Consider the following 16,328-nt stretch of genomic DNA (forward strand, 5'->3'; position numbering starts at 1 on the left):
CCTCCAGGCTTTAAATGGCATGAAGTCGACCAAGATACAAAGCAGTCCCAAGTGACATCATCAGGTTAGATATTAAAATCGATAAATAAATTAAAATAGATAAATAAATAAATAAATAAATAAAAAAATAAATAAATAAATATGTTTGAAGATATTAATATGAAGCAGGAGAGGCGCAAAGCGAGAGTGTCATTGTGTGCTATACCGGTTGTCTGACTTTCCAACATACGGTACAATTGTTCTAACATTTCGACCAATCGGCAAATGATTGAAACATCGCAGTTAATCAGCTGAAGTTATTTTTAATACAGAAACATGTGCATATCTCATTAAATCTTTCAGACTTGTCTACACCTCTCAAACAACAAGTGACAGTTGTACATGACCATAAGGCCAATGGAAAACACGAGCTCAAATGCAAGAAAGGTAAGTTTTCATAATATTTGATTTGCAGAGAAGCAAATCCCATTTTAATACATTCTGAAAGCATATTGTTCTAATATGGTCAGTTTTTATTGCATTTGAAATGACTATCGTGTTTGGCAATTGAGAAATACAGTAAACATTGTTCTGATGCAGCCTTTGTGACAATCTTTGTAATATATTGCCCGTCCTCAGGATGTTACTGTTATTGGTGGTGGTGATTTATTTCTTTGTTTATCAAAGGGATAACATTACTTAGTACAGTCTGAAAAGTATTAGATTTTCTCTCTGTATCTTCACTAATTTTATCGTCAATCGGTAGCGTCATTTTGACCAAAGAGATACAATTCTGCAAATCTAGGTAGATATATGTGACTTAGTTGTATCTGTAAATGACCCAGCGGGATAAAGGCAGGTAAAATGAAAAGTTTTTTTCTTCTTTCTTCTTTTCAACAAGTACTATTAATAAATTCAAACCAGGATTTAAATCCTCCTCGTAACACGAAATAGACATAAAGCTCCTTTCTACTGACTGTAAATATAGAAGGAAAAATACAGGTAAAAGCGTGTTGCTGCTGCATACTTTTAACAATAACTTAACTCACTGAAACAAAATGTTCTAATGTATCAACATTTTATCCACAGGGATGGTGGTCAATCAACTGACGGATGCCAATGAACTTGGACTGGCACTCGGCTTTTATAAGAGAACCTTTCCTTTTAGTAAGAACGAAATCGGATTTTTCCCCGTAAAGTGTGTGAGCTCTGAAGCCCGACTTGTTTTAAAGAAAAGCTGCAGACGGTAGTAGCCGAATAACAATTATCGGGTATTTCTAACAAAAATATAAATATTGTTTATACATAGAAATTCATTAATTTTTGTTCTAGTGAAATCATAATGAATAATGCGAATGACGTCTACAACATTGATTTGGCCAGCAAAGGCCGTGCCACTGAATATTGATCATGATAATTTCATTTATCCATCTATATGAGAGAGAGAGAGAGAGAGAGAGAGAGAGAGAGAGAGAGAGAGAGAGAGTAATTCTGTCTCAATAAATTTATTATGTTTTTCCGATGTGAATTATCCTGATTCAGAGAATAAAGAAAATGGTCTAACATATTTTGTGTGTTATCATTAAATCATCAAGCTAACCTAAGGGATTCACCACACAGACAGACACAGACACATATCCATTCATCCTTATCATAGAGTGAGTAATGCATTACCTAAAGATCGTCGATTAAGACGATGCGAGAGGACTTGAAAAAAAAGGAATAAATATTGCACATACGCAATATTCTGCTGAGTTTACTAAGAAATTTAAATACATGAACCGGCGTGCGTGCGTGCGTGCGTGCACACACACATACACACACACACACAGACACACACACACACACATATATATATATAAAGCATTAACGGTGTATTAATGATCGAACACACACGATGTATACAGCTTTAATTAAACGGAAACGAGTTTCGCTTTTCATGAATTTTCGCCCGATCTTGCTAGGAAGCTCCTCGGAGAGAGAGAGAGAGAGAGAGAGAGAGAGAGAGAGAGAGAGTGGTGGGTGGGACTTGGACATTATCAAATTTAATTAATAATAATCGATTTTCAGAACATTAAAATAGGTTTAAGAAACAAGAACAAAAAAAAAAGATTAAATACATCACAGTATGTTTACCACATAACGGAGAAAGACGACATTGCTTGCAACTTTGTATCATTTAATACATAGACATTGTAAATAAATCCCAAGGAAAGTGCACTGATACCCTTGCAACGAACCATATTGTTGGAGGTTACTTGATACAAGTTCTTTTTCAAGGTTTTCATCCAGTACAAATTCTTTGTCTCTCTCACACCAGACTTATATGTGTTTTGTCCTTAAAACGTCAGAGCGGTTTTGGGAACGGCAAAAAGAAATGATTGCGATAAAACTGAATACCACATTAAATTTACACACACACACACACACACACACACACACACACACACAGAGAAACTGACAGGCGCGCGCGCACTCGTAGACGCACACACACATAAACACACACACACATATATATCTATATCTATCTATCTATCTATCTATATCTATATCTATATATATATATATATATATATATATATATATATATATATATATATATATATATATACATAAAGGATGCACGGTGTATCAATCATCGAAGACATATGATGTATACATCTTTTATTAAATGGAAACGAGAGTCGGTTTTTATGGATTTCGGCTGTATCTCCCTTGTTACGATGCTCGAGAGAGGGAGAGAGAGAGAGACAGAGAGAGACAGAGAGAGAGAGTGACAGAGATAGAGAGGTGGGGAGAGTGTGGTGGATTGACTTTGGACATTTCATATTTAATTAATAATAATCTATTTTCAGAATATTAAAATAGATTTAGGAGAGAAACAAAAAAAAAAAAAAAAAAAAATAAAAATAAAATACATAACATGATATTTACCACGTAACCGAGACAGGCGACACGTTTTGCAACTCTGTATCATTCATTACATAAACATTGTAAATAGATCCCAAGGCATACACTTACAACGAACCATATTGTTGGAGGTTACTTAACGTAAGTTCTATTTCAGTGTTTTCATCCAGTACAAATTCTTTTTCTCTCTCACTCCAGATTTCTGGGTATTTTGTCCTTATAACATGAGATGTTTTTTGGGAACGGAAAAAAAGAAATGATTGCAATAAAATTGAGTACCATATTAAATTCATGTAGAAAATGGGGATTATTAATACATGTATCCATTAATATACAATAAAAATAGCCACAGAAGGCATATAACTAGAATTTGTTGCGAACACAATCGGCAGGGATGTGAGGTATGTATGTATAGTATCTACGCTGTATGAATGATTTATCACTCATTGTATACATTTTTCATTAAAAAGGAGACGAGGCTTTTTAATGAAATCTTTTTACATCTCGTCGTATATCATTAACATATAACGTAACGTTGCTATTTTATGGGCATATCCCGTGGCCTAAGTGATTAGAGCGTCTACGTCGGATGCGGGAGGTTGCGGGTTCGAATCCCCGCCGAGTCATGCCAAAGACTTAAAAAATGGCATCGCCTGTCGCTCAGAATTATGATGTTAGTGTTTGGACTGGTTGGCCTGGTTTCAGGATCATGTGACTTAGTGGGACATGATGCTACATGTCTTCGGTATGATGCCCCAGTGCTAGACATCACTATAAACTGCCACATTGCAGGCATTGTAGCGATATGACTTGAAATATTTAAAGCTACCTTATAAAGCGAATCACATAGACACACACACACACACACATACACACACACACACACACACACGCGCGCGCGAGTGGCAAGACGTACATCGCTGTTTTATATTTCTTTATTAAACTTGTGTGTTGCATGCTCATTCAAGCTTGTACAAAAATACCGATGAGTCAAGAGATACAACCGCTTTGATCGATATAATACAAATTCATTATTATAGAAACATTATAAATGTGCGTGTAGTCTCGAAATGCAACGTAACAAGTGCCTGAAATGTTATGATGTGCCAAGTCTTTCGATGAATCACAGAAATATAACCCGATATATCCTTGTTTGAATTAACTAATTCTCAGGTTAATATCACTGACCAAGAATATTATTGAGCACTTTGTAATACCAGAGATAAATAATTGGAATAAATAATTATAGCCGAAATCAAGTACTGAACACAGTAAAGAAGACTGATTCTTCATTTAAGATATTACAGCGTGTGTGTGTGTGTGTGTGTGTGTGTAAAAGGCGCGAAACGGAGTCATCATTGTGAATACACACCAACAGACCGGGGACACACCTCGAAACAGGGACGTCCCCATTTTGTTATTTCGGCTTCAATGGAATGCCAAGGCCTTATATAATGATACAAACCTTAAAATAAGCGTATCTGAGCATGTCTCCATTTTATGGGTATTATTTCACATCATGCTATGCACAATAATACACACGTCCCACTCGATTCAAAGCCTAGTGTGTATCAGTCGGAAAACTGCGTCCCCGTTTACACGGTAAAAATTCACACTGTTGTGCTGGCGGCTTGCACATATCACTTCCGAATTACTGACCGAAGATAGCATGAAGAAGAGCTAACAGGATCTAAATCATTTATACAAACATAGACAAAATATATATGATATATTTTCTATTTAAACACAGAGGGTAATATTGATAAATATGTTTATTAATGGGTAGTTCAACGTTCATAACACATTTCGCCAAAGTAGATCGGGAACCAAGAAAACTGAATAAAAGGTTTCATGCAGATATTATGCACGGTTTTTACGATGGACAAGAGATTCTAGCAATTCATCTGAGCTTGTATATTTTATCTCCTATTTAACTCTGAGCCATGCACATTTGGATAAGAAATATGTTGGAAAATATCATCATTGATTCAAAAGTTTATTCAAATGTAGTTAGAAGCATAATAACGAACAGTCTACATGGTGACCAAAACATAATACCATTTATTTCATACAATTAATTGCATTAGAGTTAAATCCAACAAGTTAAGATTGAGCCAATAGGAAATAAAAATAATTTTGTAAGTTCCTGTTCATGGCAGCAGTCACGACGCTGAAAATACAAGCTTTGATACTCAAATTTAGTGTTTCTCGATGTATAATAAATGTCCATGCTGGCTGAAGTGTACATAATGTGAAAGAAAACAATCAGATACATTTTGTTTGACTCAGAGGTAAATTATCAAATATGTCGTTTAGTCAGTACCTTTTTATATTCTCTCTCTCTCTCTCTCTCTCTCTGTCTCTCTGTCTCTTTCTCTCTCTCTCTCTCTCTCTGCACATGGCGTCACACAATCGATCCACACAATTAGATTTTAATAGGGACTATTTGACACCAGGGACACTGACCTGAGCTCACTAAAATTAAACCACGCCATCATACAAAATAAACTTTTGGTGTGTTTCATATTGAAGAGATCTTATCATGCATTGGCTTATTAATGAAAGGGATTGCACTAATATTTAACCGACACTAGCATATAATAATATGTTAGCTACGTATTATTTGCCTTCAAAATAAACATTATTGGTCAGGTACTGTATGAACTTGATTTTGGACAGGGTCAAATATAAAATACAATTAAAACTTACAATCATGGTTTAAAAACTAACAATTACAAATTAAATTGATCGCAATAGTAGCAAATATGGCTAGAAATAAAGTGCAAATATATTACCTACGTCTGAATTTTACCTACGATAAGCATCCAGCTTATGTATTGCTCATAGATCCAAAGAAAATTAAATAAACTTAAACAAACAAAAGATAAAAAGTAGTTAAAAATATGCTCTCATCACCCACCCACTACCATCCCCGCGATAAAAGAAGAAGAAAATGAAAATAGGTGCGGAGCTAATATTTGAAGGTATGCTGGAGCTGTTGAGAAGCTCTTCAAGCAAGTTATCGCGTGGCTTAAAAATGTGTGTGCTGTGAGACGAAGTTATAGGAAATGAGTGGGGAAGGTGTGGGTATGTCTATGTTTATGGAAAACTGCAACAAGCAATGAAAATGCAGCTTGCAAATTATAGTTTTAGACATTGCTTTCATCGGACTGAAAAAGAGAAATGAAAACAAACAGTTTATATTTAATTAGCTTTCTGTTCTTCGTTCAAGCTACCAATTATAATCAAAATTATCATCAGCGAGAGGCCTGCGTCGAAACGTTTAATTGAGAATGACGAAAAACTTCGTCACTCATTAGTGACGTAATCTATGACGCAGCGTTTCCAAGAGGATGTTTCTTACCCTTACGTTGTGCACAAAGCTTGCTGTACGTATTCACGTTGACAGAAAGAAATCTTTGATTTTCCAAGTCTATTCTTTTGAAATTTGATGAAATGGTGGATTTTCAAGTAATGAGTGATCTCCCGGAGTCATATTCAGCATTAACGTGAGTAATTTATAAATAATACTATATAATTTTGAAAGCAAATGAATGGTTGGATGACTCTTTCCTCACAAATTGACCCCTACCCCCGCCATTTACATGGTATTTGAGCCAACCAAACGCTACTATCAATAGTTAACCTTTTGTTTATGGTAAGTAGGTCGGAAAAGAGATTCGGCATGTGCATTTGCATTAACATTATTTAAATTGACTATGAATCGCAAGATCAAAGAGAAATTGTTGCCATTCTTTCCATTACATAGTCATCAAAATAGAGCTCTGTAAAGGAACGCATTGGTTTCATTATATTAAACGAATGGTGCTTGATTATTTCAGTATGACCCGACAACCATAAGTAGCTTCAAATGAAATCAAAGAAATACTGGCAAAATAAGTGCTCTTTTCCTTTTCCTACTGTAGGACCATATTTCTTTTTCCATCGCTCAAGTTTAAAGGTTCCGTTTAATTCCTTATTTATCTAGATCTAAATAAATATATATAATGACAGATTAATGTGAAAGTTTAGATAATGGAAACCGGAAAACTAACACTATTAAAAAGCACATGACGGATTTCAATCGGTAGACAAACATCATTGCACTCGGTCAATCAAACTAACCGGAACTGTAGAGTCGAAGCACAGCTCTTTTCGTTTTGAAGGCCCCATCAGCAAATTAAAAAACACACCACTCACTTGACTGGAAGAAAATGTTCCGATAGTTTTCACGTGAAGATAATGTAATTAAGCAGACTTATGAATAATTTTAATCCGATTGATTATATTTATATGTAACTCATTATATTTCCTATTTCTGTTTAAGTGACTTTGACTTCTGGGTGGATGTTCTAGAGGAGAGAGCTCTCAGCCAAGATTGGTGTGAGATGAAGGCTCTGGCCTGGAACGAGAAACTTCAAACACGTCTGGACATGGCCAGAGGTACCCATCGCCCCGCATCTCTCTCTCTCTCTCTCTCTCTCTCTCTCTCGTAACATATTACAAGTAATTGACATATATCTGACATATCTCCTCCTACATCACCTTTGGTAATTGACAGTTAAATTGTACTTATTTAATTTATTATTTTCAATCTTCAAAGGTTACAATTTGTAACGCTTGCTTTTCGTTACTTCAGATTATCCTGTCATCTCGAGAGCTTTCTCTTCCTTCTTTTATGGTGTTGCTATGCAACATTTGGATGTCGAAAAGGACGTCTCTATATGCCTGGACGCATCCAGAGTCTTAAGGAAGTTAGTATAGGCAGTATAATTTGTTCTAGTGCACCATATGTCTTGAAATCTACTCTTTATAATTTTATTTTTGAAGTCAAGGGTTTCGTCTTCCGTTTCATGCACATATTGATCGATGGTCTGTTTGATTAATAGAAAACTAGATATTTGATGACTGGTGTTTGAAATGGGATGGAATTCGTGTGTCCAAATTATGTTAAAGCTTATCTGCTGCTTGGATAAATTCGTTTCCTTTTTAATAGAATTTAAATTTACAACGTTTCTCTTTTACTGTAAAGATTCAAGCTGAGTTTTATATCAATTAAATTTGGAACTTAATTGACAATAAAAGCGATGTAATCGTAAGTGATCTACACGAGACCGAAGATTTCCTCTGTAAGCAAAACCTAAAATGTTTCCCAAAGTTTAGTGACATTTGGAATTTCCTTTTAGTTTCTTTTCATACAGCTTAAATGTATATTTGTCTTGTGGCTTACAAGTTATTTAAATGTTCTCAAAAGATCCTTATTTTGGTAAATACTTTACAATGTTCCATTTCAGATTCTCTTTATGTTCCGAGGAGAAGATGATTTTGAACATTCTGAGAAAAGCCCTTAAGAAGACCAGAAAAACATACATACAGGCATACGGACAGACCGAGGAGAGGCGGCGGGTGAGAATACGAGAATATTATGTATCTATATTCATCTGGATAAACAGACAGCGCCATTTCTTAGAGCATTGAACAGAAGTCTTTAACAATATTGTTTCTTTGTTCATTCCAACAAAACGGTTTTACTGCACAGGAATTCTTCAGGCGGTCAAGGCAAAATTTTGTAATTTTAGTATCATGTAACCATGTACATCTATGCATGCAATGCAATATTTCTTTTGTAGAAGTATTTTTCATCACGTATATTCATTAGTACCTAATTTGAATGATCGTAATTTTCTTTTATGACAAACACCATCAATAATGTCGAGAATAATAATAATAATAATAATAATAATAATGACAATGACTACAACAACGATGATGAGATGTAATATCATAATTCTACAAGTCGGCAGAAAAATGTTTTCTTATATTTGTAATCTATTGGTCATCAGTTGCATTAACTGATTAGATTAACGGACATTATGGAGATTCGTTATGCTTTTAAAACAATTTAATTTCTTTATTTATTTATTTTTTACAGATGTATAAGAACGCGTTAACCCGCCTAGAGTCCCAAACGGGATCCAAGGAGGTCTTAAAACAGGCCCTTACGGTCAAGGCCAAGGAAGCCGCCTACCGCTTTGTGAAAGCCCTAGAATTAGAGCAGAATGCGAAGGTGAAGATGACCACGGTAATGCTGTTTCTTTTTCATGTTCACTTATTGTTACATGCGTTGAAGAGTAACTTCAGATAACTCATATAGCACACTCTCAGTGGCCCAGATGTGGGCATGAAGCGACTTAAGGTGGAGGAAACCTGAGAACCCAAGATAAACCAGCAGTCTTGGACTGACCATCACTTACACTTGTACGTGTAAAAACTGGAGATTTTTCACAAGACATACAAAGTGATCACGGCTTTTGCTGCCGTCTTTCCTCAGTTACAATGCATGAAAAATTTATATTGTTCTTCAGATTACTTGTATACGTGTTCATTTGTTACACTGAAACCTCCAAGTTACTATAATCATGTTTCCCCACTATAATTCTTATAATCCTGTCTTCTATATACAATCCTTATCATCTGTTTCTTCTCTAAACCATGTAAACAATGCACAGTATAGAACTTGAAGGTACTGCCGATATGCCTATGTATTTATTGTTTATTCTTTCAATAACATTCTATTGTATAGAAAGAAGGAAAATCGATCAGTGGAGGTATTCTCCAATCCCCTATTCTTAATCTATCTCCCTATCCACCTTTCTGTTAGGTTATGGAGAAATACGAATATGTGTCCAAGCGAGTAGCCGTGAGAAAAATACAGTATTTTCTCGACACATGGAGAACACAGCTCTCTCGGTACATCGAACCTTCCTTCACTTCCACCGAAAAAAGTGTTGGGTATGAATGCATTCTGTATGCAATTGCAATAACCTATAGTTTCTTTTAAAGATATTTAGGTAGAATCTTTATCGTGAATCGTGCTATACTATATAGTTTTTCTACATTTACTAAACTGTGAATGGAGTAAAACAGTTGTGATTTATGTAATGATTTTTTTTTTCTATTTGCTTAATTTCTTTCTTTTGAATTTTCTCTGTAATTTACATGATGTCTAATTGGAGAGTGACATTCCTCTATCTGCAGTTAGCCAAGGAGCCTTATCTTACCATAAGAGAGATAATTTCGCTCATCTTTATCTTCTTCCATTTTGAAAGTAATGACACTTTGTTTATATATATTCGTTATTAACTATGAAATTTGTCTTCCTCCTTCATGGCCACATGGCCAGTCTGTATCCTCTTTAGCACTATACCCATTGACAGAAAAGAAAATGCTTTGTAACTGTATATATGGATTAAGCTGTATCACACCCATGAAACCTTGGTCACTGTAATTGACCTTCTAAAGTCAATTGAACAACATTAATTTTTAACGAACCACTGAAGCGAGAATCTTTTCTTAACCATATTTTTGCTTTCTTTCCTAAAAGGCTTGAAAAAGTATAATCAGTGTCATCCTAATTATTATTATTATTATTACAGAAATCGATATCGAGGTACCTTAAAGCGTGTCCTTGGTATCAATGCACATGATGCAGTTGAAACATTTTTTGAGTGCAACAGACGAATATTCACAACAATACAAACAAATGTAAGCAATAAATGATGATATTTTATCAAAAATGATTCAATTTATACTGTACAGTGTTTTATCATACTTGTTTTCGTCATTCTTTCAAGGAAATTTACATCATTTAATTTCTTCAACGCTTTTAGAGAGTTTGGATGAAGATTTCGTGAAAATTTCGTCTCTTGTATAGACTTTTGAATGATTGACCCTAAAACGAATAGACTATAATGCAATGTTCTTTCTGATTCTTACTCATGATGGGGCATTATAATGTATAATCTTTTACCCACTTTTATTTCCCTCTTCTTCCTAGTTTGCTTTGATATAGGAACTAAATTTTAATATTGCAGCATTCGTATCTTTATATTCAACTCCTTTATATGTTTCACAACTTGAAGCCAACCTTTAAATTCTAAGTAGTTTAATGAGAACCACTCATTTGCTGCGGATACAGTCCCATAGGTTACAAACTAATTAGGTAAAACGGTTATGTATTTATTTCTTTTTCAAAATAGAGGAACACTGACATTGGTGTAGACGTAAAACAAGTTCTTGGATTTGAACCGAAAGTAAGATCCATGACAGAGAAGACGAATGACATTGAGTCATATATGGGTAAGTAGATATTTCAGCATGTACACTGTAATATGAAGTTCCTAATAATACGTTCATAATGCAACAAATATTTGACAAGAAATGTCCACAACGAAAAATGTTAATAATTGTGACATCTAGTATTACCAGCGTGTACTTCTACAGGTGCAGAACTCAACCAATGTCAACGCGTAACGTAAACGTCTACGAACTTAACATGCATCAACAGTTAATGCATATTGGTTTTTCGTCGCTTTCGTCTATTTTGAAGGACACCATTATCGCTATCAATAATTGTCGTTATCTTGTTCTACAGAGTATTCTGGTCTTGCTGACTCCGTGTTTCTGCCTCCAGGCTTTAAATGGCATGAAGTCGACCAAGATACAAAGCAGTCCCAAGTGACATCATCAGGTTAGATATTAAAATCGATAAATAAATTAAAATAGATAAATAAATAAATAAATAAATAAATAAATAAATAAATAAATATGTTTGAAGATATTAATATGAAGCAGGAGAGGCGCAAAGCGAGAGTGTCATTGTGTGCTATACCGGTTGTCTGACTTTCCAACATACGGTACAATTGTTCTAACATTTCGACCAATCGGCAAATGATTGAAACATCGGAGTTAATCAGCTGAAGTTATTTTTAATACAGAAACATGTGCATATCTCATTAAATCTTTCAGACTTGTCTACACCTCTCAAACAACAAGTGACAGTTGTATATGACCATAAGGCCAATGGAAAACACGAGCTCAAATGCAAGAAAGGTAAGTTTTCATAATATTTGATTTGCAGAGAAGCAAATCCCATTTTAATACATTCTGAAAGCATATTGTTCTAATATGGTCAGTTTTTATTGCATTTGAAATGACTATCGTGTTTGGCAATTGAGAAATACAGTAAACATTGTTCTGATGCAGCCTTTGTGACAATCTTTGTAATATATTGCCCGTCCTCAGGATGTTACTGTTATTGGTGGTGGTGATTTATTTCTTTGTTTATCAAAGGGATAACATTACTTAGTACAGTCTGAAAAGTATTAGATTTTCTCTCTGTATCTTCACTAATTTTATCGTCAATCGGTAGCGTCATTTTGACCAAAGAGATACAATTCTGCAAATCTAGGTAGATATATGTGACTTAGTTGTATCTGTAAATGACCCAGCGGGATAAAGGCAGGTAAAATGAAAAGTTTTTTTCTTCTTTCTTCTTTTCAACAAGTACTATTAATAAATTCAAACCAGGATTTAAATCCTCCTCGTAACACGAAATAGACATAAAGCTCCTTTCTACTGACTGTAAATATAGAAGGAAAAATACAGGTAAAAACGTGTTGCTGCTGCATACTTTTAACAATAACTTAACTCACTGAAACAAAATGTTCTAATGTATCAACATTTTATCCACAGGGATGGTGGTCAATCAACTGACGGATGCCAATGAACTTGGACTGGCACTCGGCTTTTATAAGAGAACCTTTCCTTTTAGTAAGAACGAAATCGGATTTTTCCCCGTAAAGTGTGTGAGCTCTGAAGCCCGACTTGTTTTAAAGAAAAGCTGCAGACGGTAGTAGCCGAATAACAATTATCGGGTATTTCTAACAAAAATATAAATATTGTTTATACATAGAAATTCATTAATTTTTGTTCTAGTGAAATCATAATGAATAATGCGAATGACGTCTACAACATTGATTTGGCCAGCAAAGGCCGTGCCACTGAATATTGATCATGATAATTTCATTTATCCATGTATATGAGAGAGAGAGAGAGAGAGAGAGAGAGAGAGAGAGAGAGAGAGAGAGAGAGTAATTCTGTCTCAATAAATTTATTATGTTTTTCCGATGTGAATTATCCTGATTCAGAGAATAAAGAAAATGGTCTAACATATTTTGTGTGTTATCATTAAATCATCAAGCTAACCTAAGGGATTCACCACACAGACAGACACAGACACATATCCATTCATCCTTATCATAGAGTGAGTAATGCATTACCTAAAGATCGTCGATTAAGACGATGCGAGAGGACTTGAAAAAAAAGGAATAAATATTGCACATACGCAATATTCTGCTGAGTTTACTAAAAAATTTAAATACATGAACCGGCGTGCGTGCGTGCGTGCGTGCACACACACATACACACACACACACACACACACACACTCATATATATATATAAAGCATTAACGGTGTATTAATGATCGAACACACACGATGTATACAGCTTTAATTAAACGGAAACGAGTTTCGCTTTTCATGAATTTTCGCCCGATCTTGCTAGGAAGCTCTTGGGAGAGAGAGAGAGAGAGAGAGAGAGAGAGAGAGACAGTGGTGGGTGGGACTTGGACATTATCAAATTTAATTAATAATAATCGATTTTCAGAACATTAAAATAGGTTTAAGAAACAAGAACAAAAAAAAAAGATTAAATACATCACAGTATGTTTACCACATAACGGAGAAAGACGACATTGCTTGCAACTTTGTATCATTTAATACATAAACATTGTAAATAAATCCCAAGGAAAGTGCACCGATACCCTTGCAACGAACCATATTGTTGGAGGTTACTTGATACAAGTTCTTTTTCAAGGTTTTCATCCAGTACAAATTCTTTGTCTCTCTCACACCAGACTTATATGTGTTTTGTCCTTAAAACGTCAGAGCGGTTTTGGGAACGGCAAAAAGAAATGATTGCGATAAAACTGAATACCACATTTAATTTACACACACACACACACACACACACACAGAGAGAAACTGACACGCACACACACATAAACACACACACACATATATATCTATATCTATATCTATATATATATATATATATATATATATATATATATATATATATATATATATATATATAAAGGATGCACGGTGTATCAATCATCGAAGACATATGATGTATACATCTTTTATTAAATGGAAACGAGAGTCGGTTTTTATGGATTTCGGCTGTATCTCCCTTGTTACGATGCTCGAGAGAGGGAGAGAGAGAGAGACAGAGAGAGACAGAGAGAGAGAGTGACAGAGATAGAGAGGTGGGGAGAGTGTGGTGGATTGACTTTGGACATTTCATATTTAATTAATAATAATCTATTTTCAGAATATTAAAATAGATTTAGGAGAGAAACAAAAAAAAAACAAAAAAAATAAAAATAAAATACATAACATGATATTTACCACGTAACCGAGACAGGCGACACGTTTTGCAACTCTGTATCATTCATTACATAAACATTGTAAATAGATCCCAAGGCATACACTTACAACGAACCATATTGTTGGAGGTTACTTAACGTAAGTTCTATTTCAGTGTTTTCATCCAGTACAAATTCTTTTTCTCTCTCACTCCAGATTTCTGCGTATTTTGTCCTTATAACATGAGATGGGTTTTGGGAACGGAAAAAAAGAAATGATTGCGATAAAATTGAGTACCATATTAAATTCATGTAGAAAATGGGGATTATTAATACATGTATCCATTAATATACAATAAAAATAGCCACAGAAGGCATATAACTAGAATTTGTTGCGAACACAATCGGCAGGGATGTGAGGTATGTATGTATAGTATCTACGCTGTATGAATGATTTATCACTCATTGTATACATTTTTCATTAAAAAGGAGACGAGGCTTTTTAATGAAATCTTTTTACATCTCGTCGTATATCATTAACATATAATGTAACGTTGCTATTTTATGGGCATATCCCGTGGCCTAAGTGATTAGAGCGTCTACGTCGGATGCGGGAGGTTGCGGGTTCGAATCCCCGCCGAGTCATGCCAAAGACTTAAAAAATGGTATCGCCTGTCGCTCAGCATTATGATGTTAGTGTTTGGACTGGTTGGCCTGGTTTCAGGATCATGTGACTTAGTGGGACATGATGCTACATGTCTTCGGTATGATGCCCCAGTGCTAGACATCACTATAAACTGCCACATTGCAGGCATTGTAGCGATATGACTTGAAATATTTAAAGCTACCTTATAAAGCGAATCACATAGACACACACACACACACATACACACACACACACACACACACACGCGCGCGAGTGGCAAGACGTACATCGCTGTTTTATATTTCTTTATTAAACTTGTGTGTTGCATGCTCATTCAAGCTTGTACAAAAATACCGATGAGTCAAGAGATACAACCGCTTTGATCGAAATAATACAAATTCATTATTATAGAAACATCATAAATGTGCGTGTAGTCTCGAAATGCAACGTAACAAGTGCCTGAAATGTTATGATGTGCCAAGTCTTTCGATGAATCACAGAAATATAACCCGATATATCCTTGTTTGAATTAACTAATTCCCAGGTTAATATCACTGACCAAGAATATTATTGAGCACTTTGTAATACCAGAGATAAATAATTGGAATAAATAAAGCAGCAGGGGGGGCGAATCCGACATTTTGTCCAAACGTCATTTGGCTTAATTAATACTTTCTGCACTCAGCGGATCCGGTGTCGTCAGCGCCTGGTAAAAAAAAAACGACGTCGTCGTCGTTGTCATCGTCGAGGGGCCAAATCGACAATTGTCCGGAACGTCATTTGGTTTAATTAATACCTTCTGCGCGCCGATCCCCAGCGTCGTCAGCGTCCGGTAAGCACATCGACGTCGTCGTCGATGTCATCGCCCCCCCTGCTGCTATGATCTTACAAACAGAGTGATTACTAACTCCTCCTCTTGTAGGTCAATTAGGTTATTTGACTGATCGGTAAGTCTGAAATTAATTCTCGTTAAAAACCGATTATGGCATCGCATATAGACCGGATTAATCGGGTTCTCAACGATTAAAAATCCCGGAGGGGCTGTTGGTGAGAATGAATAAAGGATATACCCTTGTTGAGCCTGATTTGATTGCTTGGTATCTACCTGGTAACTCCCTTCGATAACATCGCACACTAGATTAATCGCTATCACCGATGCGATATTTACGTTGTATGGAGCAATATGCCTACCACCATCTCCGTTATCGTGTCTGAGGATATAAGTTGATGGACCGAGAAAATCATTAAGAGACTTTCTTAGTTCTGTCGCGTTGTATCCTGGAAACTTGAAATCGGGTAAATCGGCTTATGTGATATTATACTCGGTTAGGAATTTTTGTTTACTACCATCGCTGTTATCGGATATCATTTTAACGATTCGTTCATTGACATATTTCATGTCTGATATAAGTTGATTTAACACCTCAACGTGTTTTCGTGCTTTTGTTTTCCGTAGTTGTTTTAGTTGCAATTGGTAATAATGATTAATCTCGACAAAAGTATCAGTGATATCACTTAAAA

The sequence above is a fragment of the Sinohyriopsis cumingii genome, chromosome 15, assembly GCF_028554795.1.
Source record: "Sinohyriopsis cumingii isolate HCF-2022 chromosome 15, ASM2855479v2, whole genome shotgun sequence".
NCBI lineage: Eukaryota > Metazoa > Mollusca > Bivalvia > Unionida > Unionidae > Sinohyriopsis > Sinohyriopsis cumingii.